The following is a 9,282-nucleotide window of genomic DNA, read 5'->3' as shown; positions in this document are numbered from 1 at the left end:
ATGTACAATAAAATGTAATTTTTTTTGATTGAACAATCATATACACTACTCAGTGCTTGCCAAGAATGGTGTACTCACAATCCCCTTCCTGTTTCACCCATTGCCTACCTCCCTTCTGGGAACTATGAGTTTATTCTCTGTATTTAAGAGCCTGGGGTTTTTGTCTCCTTTTTTCTTTGTTCATTATTTTTCTTAAAATTCACATACGAGTGAAACTATATGGTATTTGTCTTTTTCTCAGATTTATTTCACTTAACATTATAACAATTCCTTCAATTTTGCTGCAAATTGTAAGATTCCATTCTTTTTAAAATGGAGTAATATTCCATTGTGTATATGTACCACATCTTCTTTATCAACTCACCTGTCATCAAATGCCTGGGTTGCCTCCACAGTTTCGCAGTTGTAAATAAAAGTGCAATAAACAGGGGCGCCTGGGTGGCTCAGTGGGTTAAAGCCTCTGCCTTCAGCTCAGGTCATGATTTCGGGGTCCTAGGATTGAGTGCCCTGGCAGGCTCTCTGCTCAGCAGGGAGCCTGCTTTCCTTCCTCTCTCTCTGCCTACCTCTCTGCCTGCTTGTGATTTGTCAAATGAATAATAAAATCTTTTTTATAAAAGTGCAATATATTTCTCTTCAAATTAGTGTTTTTGTTTGTTTGAGTAAATATCACACAGTGAAATTATTAGATCATATGGTAATTCTTTTTTTTTTTTTTTTTTGAGGAACCTCCATGATGCTTTCCACAGAGAATGCATTAGTTTGCATTCCCACCAATAGTGCAAAAGGGTTCTTTTACTCCACAACCTCACCAACTCTTGTTTATTTTTTTTTTGTTTGTTTGTCTGTTTTTGTTCTTGTTTTTATCTTTTCAATTTTAGCCATTCTGACAGGTGTGAGGTAATATTTCACTGTGGTTTTGATTTGTATTTCGTGATGTTGACCACACTTTGATTTGTTGACTTGTTACTTGTATGTTTTCTTTGGAAAAATGTCTATTCAGGTCCTCTGTTCATTTTAATATAAGATTATTTGTCTTTTTGGTGGTGAGTTGTATACATTCTTTATATCTTTTGGATACTAACCCCTTATCATTTTCATCTGTCTCTATGTATTTTTTTTTCCTCTTTGATCTTTGGATTGACATATTCATTGTTTAGAAGCAGGGTATTTTCCTCCACATATTTGTGTTCTTTCTACATTTCTTCTTGTTGGTAATTCTATTTTCATACCAGTCTGGTCAAAAAAGATGTATAACATGATTTCATTCTTTTTGACTTTACTAAGACCTATTTTGTAGCCTAACATGTGATCTATTCTGGGGAACATTTTCTAAGCACCTGAAAAGAATGTATCTTCACCAACATTGGGATATAATGCTCTGAATATATCTGTTAGGTTCATTTAGTCAAAAGTGTCGTTCAAAGCTGCTGTTTCCTTATTGATTTTCTGTCTGGATGATCTGTCCATTGGCATATGTGGGGTGTTATAGTTTCCTGCTATTATTGTATTACTGCCAATTTCTTCCTTTATGTATGTTAATAGTTTTTTTTTTAATGTATTTAGGTGCATCCAGGTTTGTTGCATAAATTATTTATAATGGTTATAGACTCTTGTTGGATTGTTGGACTCACTTGCTAGAGTCAGTTCAGACCTAAAGATACATGCACATTGAAAATGAATGGATGGAAAAATATTTACCACGCAAACAGAGGGGAAAAGAAAGCTAGGGTATGGGAGCAATATTAATATCAGACACAATAGATGAGTCATCTTATCTCTCCTCTGATTGAAGCTCTCCACTGGTGTACTAATTTGCCCTCATAAAAAATGAAGTTATTTGATGCAACCCGCAAGGCTCTATGTGATCTGGACCCACCACCCCCTCTGTGACCCCTCATCTAATACTTTCTGGGTTCCCATGGACTCAAACACTCCAACACATTTCTGTAGTGTATATCTACACAGCTGACTCCCTCATCTCCTTCAAGGACTTACTCAAATGCGATGTCCTCCATAAAAACTACTCTGAAAACTTTTGTAAATCTGCAGACTGGAGAGAAGGTTAAGACAGTGGAGGAGTAGGGAACCCTAATTTCATCTGGTCCTTAGAAATCAGCTAGATAGCTATCAAATCATTCTTAACATCCACAATAATCACCCAGAGATCTGAGAAAAGAATTGTTACAATTCTACAAATGGAAAAGTGACCACCTTTTGCAAGGTAGGAGGTGTGGAGACATGAATCCACTGCAATCTATGGGAAACTAAGGGAGGGAGGGAGGGGGAGGGAGAGGTCAGGGAGGGAGGGGGAGAGAGCCTTAGTAAGCTTGGTACTAGAAAATTGTATAAGCAACAGTCTAATTTTGTAAAGCAAAATTAGAACTTTTAGAAGTTTGCCTGAAAAGCCCTGAGGAGGAGAAGCAATCCACGTGGGACAATGTAGTCTCAGAATCCCTAGGGTCACAAAAAGAAGAAGGGTGCCTTAGTGCAGAAGAGTTCCCAGGCATTGGAGCAGGGAAAACAGTTGCAAACAATGAGCCCAAGTGCCAGCTTTCTATTCAGTGTTCCCATAAACTGAAAACTGCAGTACATTCTGGTGACTGGTCACCTGTCAGGGGCCCAGCAATTGGCAGAACCATAGAGAAATTTCCCCTTTCCCCTCCCTGGTAGGAACAGCAGTTGCCACAGTGCTGTGGTGTTTGCCACAGGAGTCTATAATGTTTGGACACTAGAAATGGTGTTGTGTGTCTGTAATAGAAATTCTCATCGAATAGGTGAACATAAAGTGTAAAACGAGGAAGACCAGAGTGATTAACTGTTTTTCCCTGAGGGATCACTGAAGAGTGGGGAACATGAACATACATCTCCAAGCTAGAATCAGGACTCTGCCATTTTAATTCTCATCCTCTAAAGTAGTGGGGAAAGCCTTCAGGGAACAAAAGCCACATAGAGAAATCTGGCCCACTTTCACTGAGTCCAGACCCCTGGTAGGGCAGTGTAATTCCACCCAGGGCAAAGACTCCTGAGAATCAGCCTCAAAGGTCCCTCCCCTGAAGACCAGCAGGAACATCCAGCTAACATTGTTTATTAATCACACAGAACTGCTAACTGCTAAACTCCAGCACTAGTGGAAAAAGTATATAGAATTTGTAGCGTGCGTTTTTTTTTTTTTTTCCTCATGATTCTTTAGTCTTTCAGTTTATTTTTTTTTTCTTTTTCAACTAACATATTTGGGCTTTTTTAAATGTTTTTAAAAGTCTTTTTCATTTTCATTTTTATGGTACATTTATCCTTTCATTGTATTTAATTTTATTTTTGAATATATGCTAAGTTTTTCTTTCTTGAAAATTTTGAAATCTAGTTTTTTTTCCTTAAAAAAAATCAAAATACACACAGGGTCTAGCTAATTGTTTTGTTCTGTTCACCTGTTTCATCATATTTGATCTCTCTCTCTTTCTTTTCTTAACCAGTTTCTATCTCTTCTGATTAGTGTATACTTCTCTGTGGTTGTTGCTGCTATTTTAGTATTTTGTTCTCTCATACACCCATTCTTCTCTGGATAGATGACAAGATGGAAGAACTCACCCCAGAAAAGAAAACAAGAGGCAATAATGACACAGGAACCGGATCAGTATGGAAGTAAGCAGGATATTGGAAATAGAGCTCAGAATAATGATAAAGATACTAGCTGGACTTGAAGAAAAACAGCAGACACTAGAATAGCCATTTCTGGAGAAATAAAAGAACTAAAATCTAAACATATAAAAATTTAAAAAGCTATTAATGAGATGCAATAAAAAATGTAGTCTCTAATTGCTAGGATAAATGAGGCAAAAGAGAGAATCAGTGATATAGGAGATAAAGTGATGGGGAATAAAGAAACCAAGAAAAAGAGAAGTAAAAAACTACTGGATCACAAAGAAAGAATTTGAGAGATAAGTGATATCATAAAGCAAAACAATGTTAGAATACTTGGAGTCCCAAAAGAAGAGGAAAGAGAGAGAGGGGAAAAATGTATTTTGGAGCCAATTATATGTGACAACACCCCTAATCTGTGGAAGAAAACAGTCATTCAAGTCCAGGAGGCACAGAGAAATCTCCCTCAAAATCAATAAAAATAGGTCAATACCTCGATATAATAGTGAAGCTTGCAAATTTCAGAGACAAAGCAAAAGTTCTGAAACTAGCTCAGGACAGGAGTTCCCTAACCTACATGGGTAGAAACATAATAGACTGGCAGCAGAACTATCCACAGATACGTGGCAGTCCAGAAAGGACTGGCATGATATATTCAGGGTGCTAAATGAAAAACTATGCAGTCAAGAATACTTTATCCAGCAAGGCTGTCATAGAAGGAGAATAAGATAGATAGGAGAGACAAATAGAAGGGGAGATAAAGAGCTGTTGAGACAAACAGAAACTAAAAGAATTTGTGATCACTAAAGCAGCACTTCAGGAAAAATTAAAGGGGATCCTTTGAGTGAAGAGAGAGCCCAAAAGTAACATAGACAAGAAAGGAACAGAAGGAAAAGGAGAAGGAGAAGAAGAAGAAGGAGAAGAAGAAGGAGGAGAAGAAAGGAAAGTCAAAAAAAGAAAAAAATTTTAAAAAAATAATAATAAATAAATAAATATCCTTTAAAAAAAAAAAAGAAAAAGAAAAAAAGGGCTGAAGTGTGCTGTAGGAATTTGGCATTAAATAAGCATAAAAAAGGCTTCACTGAGGAGAGATTAGAATAATGCCACAAGTAGATGAAGCTACTGGGCAAGCAGCAATATTTAACCAGGGAAAGCCTGCTTGATGTCCTCAAGAAATTACAAGGAAGCCAGTATGTCTGGGTAAAGGGAGCAAGTATGGAAATTCCAGAAAAGGCCAAAGTGGCAATAGAAGATCAAATCATTTTAAGAATTTGGTGTTTTGTGTTTTTTGTTTGTTTTTTGTTTTTGTTTTTGTTTTGTCTCTGAGCAAAAGGGAATCACTGCTGGGTCTTAAGCAGCAAAGTGTGCTGTGCTGGAAATAGACTTAGCAGAACAAGAGTGGAAGTAGGGAGAATTCTGAGTTCAAAACTATTATTTATGATGGAAGCTCATAATAGGATGAAAGGAGACTCGGTGGTAAAGCAGATTATATTCTACATATATTTTGAAGGCAAACAAATGTGTTTTTTGTTTTGTTTTGTTTTGTTTGTTTGTTTGTGTTTTTTTGTTTGTTTTTTGTTTTGTTTTGTTTTGTTTTGTTTTTTTCCTAACAGGTTAGGTGTGAGCTTTGATATTATCAATTTTTTGGACTTCCATGTTTTTGGCCTGGGAAACTAGAAGGATGGAATTTTCTGGGGAAGGCCACAAGTGTTTGACTGCAACAATAATCAGTCATTGTTGGTCTCCCTGGCTGGGATGAGGTCAATGGGGGTTCTTAGCCTGGTGGTGGTTCCTGGGGAGGGGTTCTGGAGCACACAGGTCATCTAGGACCTGGAAGGAAAACATGGGTCCATGCCTGCACCTCTTCCCCTACAACACCATGCCTCCCACAAGTTTAGTGCTATTCACAGATGGCCTGGGCCATTTCTCAGTGGACTCCACCATGGCTGGGAGTCTGGCAGGCATGATTTCCACCATTGTGATACCTCTAACAGACCTCATCAAATCTGGGCTAATTGTACAGAATGTGCTGGAATCATCTTACAAGGGGATACATTGTGCTTTTTCTACTGTTTATCAATAGGGAGGGTTCTTGGACCTTTATCAAGGATTTTCCTTGACTGTTTTAGGTTCTATTTGTTTCTCTGCTAGTTTTCATGATCATAGAGAATATCAGTACTGGATCTGAGATCAGTTCTCTCTCCTCTAGAACATTGCCAGGGTCTGCCTGGCTACTGAGGTGACCCAGACCCTCTCCTTTGCCTTCAACATGGTGAAAAGAAAGGTAAAAATCTCAGAGCCTCTAGATTCCTCACTGTAGAGGAGTAGATGTCCATTTCTCAGGAAGAATGGCCTGCTTCCCACAGACAGTGAAAGCCTCAGAGTTACTGGGGCTCTAGAATGGACTGTCGACTCACTGAAGACCCTTCCATATTTTGGAATTATGTTTGGCAACTTTGAGTTATAAACTTATCTTTACTGAAATTGTTACATTGTGTCTCCTCTGACATATAAACTAACTCCAAGGCTGGATCAGAGTAGAATCTCTAGGAATCATGAGTATTAAAAAGTTCTTCAGGGGTGCCTGGGTGTCTCAGTTGGTTAAGTATCTGACTCTTTACCTCAGCTCAAGTTTGACCTCAAGGTCATGAGTTAAGCCCTTTGTTTGTCTCCATTGCGGGTGTGGAGCCTACTTAAAAAAATAAATAAATAAAAAGGTTCTTCAAAACAGGACAACTTCAGTCTAAAGAATGAATAATTTAAAATCAAATAGAAGTGTGCTGACTGAGGGGTGATTGGGTGGCTCTTTTGGTTAAGCATCTGCCTCCATATCAGGTCATTATCCCAAGCTCCTCGGATCAAGCCCTGAATCAGGTTCCCTGCTCATAGAGGAATCTACTTCCTCCTCTTTCTCTGCCCTTTCCCATGCTCATACTTTCTCTCGCTGCCTCCCAAATAAATAAAATATTTTTATTAAAGAAGTGAGGGCACCTCGATGGCCATTAAATGGTCATTAAAACATTTGCATTTGTCTCAGGTCATGATCCCATAGTCCTGGGATTGAGCCCTGATTCAAGCTCCCTGCTCAGTGGGGAGCCTGCTTCTCCCTATCCTGCTCCCCCTGTTTGTGTGCTTGCTCACTCTCTCTCTCTCTCTCCCCCTCCCTCAGATAAATAAATAAATAAATAAATAAATAAATAAATAAATAAAGAAGTGTACTGACTGAAAGTATGTTGTATTCACAGGTACATGTTGTCTCTTATTGTGCACACACAGAGTGACAAAAGGATATTATTGGCTGTTGCTATTGGAAATGTGAAGAATTCAACCACATACCTTTGAGCTCAAATTGATGTCCTGTGAACATCTGTATCACGGGGAGGTTTCCCAATATGACTGTCTCATTGTGAAATTTCACCAGATTTGATAGCAAATCTAACAGTAATGAAATCTGCATTTTCACTCAGAACGTAAATGTGCAATTTGTACAACACCAAAGAAAGGTAATTATCCTGAAACCTCAAAACAACAAATATTTGAAGTGGCTGAGCAGATACTGCATCATGAGCTTAGCCAAAGGGTCACAGCTTGCACTAAACCACATCAGCCTAGTTTCACTCAATTTGACCCTAGACTTCTCAATACAATCATTCTGGAATTCATAATTTTTGCTGACTTCTGAGTACACAGACCACAGTATGAATTATGCCTTATAAGAAACTAAATGAAAATATTTAACATTTAAAAATTATCACTATTCTAGTAGAATCATAACTCTTTATGTAAACGTGGAGCAGGCCAGGCTTAGATGTTTTAGGAATCTTGTGTTTCAGGAAGGCAGTTTTTACCATGACTGCTTAATTATGCCCCAAAAGATCTTCCAGGTGAAGTCATATAGAGCTTAAGTTACCTGAATTCTATGCATTTTTAACCTCCTTTACCAACCTACTCTGAAAATAAATTCTTGAGTCAAGTTATTCTCACAAAATGCCCTAGATCCCTAGAACAAATCAAAAAGAACATTTGACACATACCAAAAACAAAAATGGTAAATGGATAAAAATGCTTTAGGTTAATCATCTACTACATTTTTAAAAAATCAGATTTCAGATTGTTCCACCTTGAGGTCTGTATGTCAAGTTTATATAACTGTCTTTTCAAATAATGCCTACCTATGAATTTAAAAGTATCTAAGATTAAGTTGTTAATTTATACATACAGGTTTTGAAGATGTTGATATTTATACACACATAGGTTTCTGGTATATAAAATTTATTTTTGAAAAGGAAAAAAATCAATCATTAAATATAAAGATATTAAATAAAAAATAAATTAAAAAGTATAAAGATATTTGTTAGATATATAAAGTATCAAGCAAGTAGTTGAGTATACAAGGCTGACTTTCAAGTAGGAGGTCTGCAGTGAAAATATAAATGTCTGAGTCATCAGCATAGAGATGGTATTTAAAGTCACAAAAACCCTTGATTGTAATTTACTTTTAACATAATATGAAATGAAATCTTCCCCCTGAGCTTTAGTTTCCTAAATACATGCACTTTCAGAGAAATTTCAGCTAATCATAATTGATACTAAAAGAAAAAATAATAAATAAATAAATAAATAAATAAATAAAAGCAAACTTCCTGATCATCAATGACCTCCCACAAACATTCTCCTAATGGATGTTCCTAAAACTTAAGGTGAAAAACTTTCTCTCCTTCATAATATCACTTTCATTAATACTTCTCCTTTCTTCTCATTTCTCTTCTTCCCCTCTGTTTCTATAGCAATAGTAAATTATAGTAATTAATAGCAAAGGTGGCAAGACAAGTAGCTTATTGATGTCTTATGTTACCTACCAAGAAAGTCCTGCCTCATCATTAACAGGATTTTTGCCTTTTTTTTAAGGATCTATCTATTTATTTGAGAAATATAGAGAGATACACCATGAGAGTAGGGGGGGAGGGCAGAGGGAGAAAATCTTCAAGCAGACTTCCACTGAGCATGGAGCCCTACAAGGGGTTAAGTCTCACAACACATGAGAAAAGGACCTGAGTAGAAACCAAGAGTCAGATGCTTAGCAGGCTCAGTTAACCAGAAACTCAAATAGGATTTGTACATTGAGAGATTTTTTTTTAGTACAGGAAATGAACTTTAAATAAATCTTCCATATTTTTATTGTCAGAGTTTGAAAGTTGACCCTTATCCTCAAGGAGGCATACTCAAACAAAGTCTCTCAGAATGGATTTAGATGGGTTGATCTGCCATACTTCAAGCTCCAGTCATCAAATCTGTAGGAAAGCAAACTTGATTATATTTATTCTGAGACAGACTCACTGCCCACTCTCACAGGGACTGGCTGCTATTGTCCATGCTCAGTTGTTAATGGTACCTAAACTAAAATGTAAATATAATGAGGTACATGAAAAATATAAATGAAAATACCAAAGTGCTTATTATTCTAGTTATTAGCCAATGACTAGACTTTTTTTTTTCTCTCCAGGGAGGAAAATCTCTGTAGGAAAGCAAATTACCTGGCAAAGTTAGTTTAATACAGGCAGAATTCAAAAACCCATAGCCCGAAACATTTCTCTTAAAACAGAATTATACATGCAATGGCCAGACAACCAAGAAATCTTATCCACT

At 36.9% G+C, this 9,282-nt stretch overlaps 1 pseudogene; it reads left to right on the top strand.

The window, feature by feature from the left end:
* The first annotated feature begins 5,479 nt into the window (after positions 1-5,479).
* On the top strand, positions 5,480-6,202 carry LOC116599883 (annotated as a pseudogene).
* The last annotated feature ends 3,080 nt before the right edge of the window (positions 6,203-9,282 follow it).

The sequence above is a fragment of the Mustela erminea genome, chromosome 9, assembly GCF_009829155.1.
Source record: "Mustela erminea isolate mMusErm1 chromosome 9, mMusErm1.Pri, whole genome shotgun sequence".
NCBI lineage: Eukaryota > Metazoa > Chordata > Mammalia > Carnivora > Mustelidae > Mustela > Mustela erminea.
Note: the sequence above shows the minus strand (reverse complement) of the source record. Positions and strands in the feature narration are given on the sequence as shown.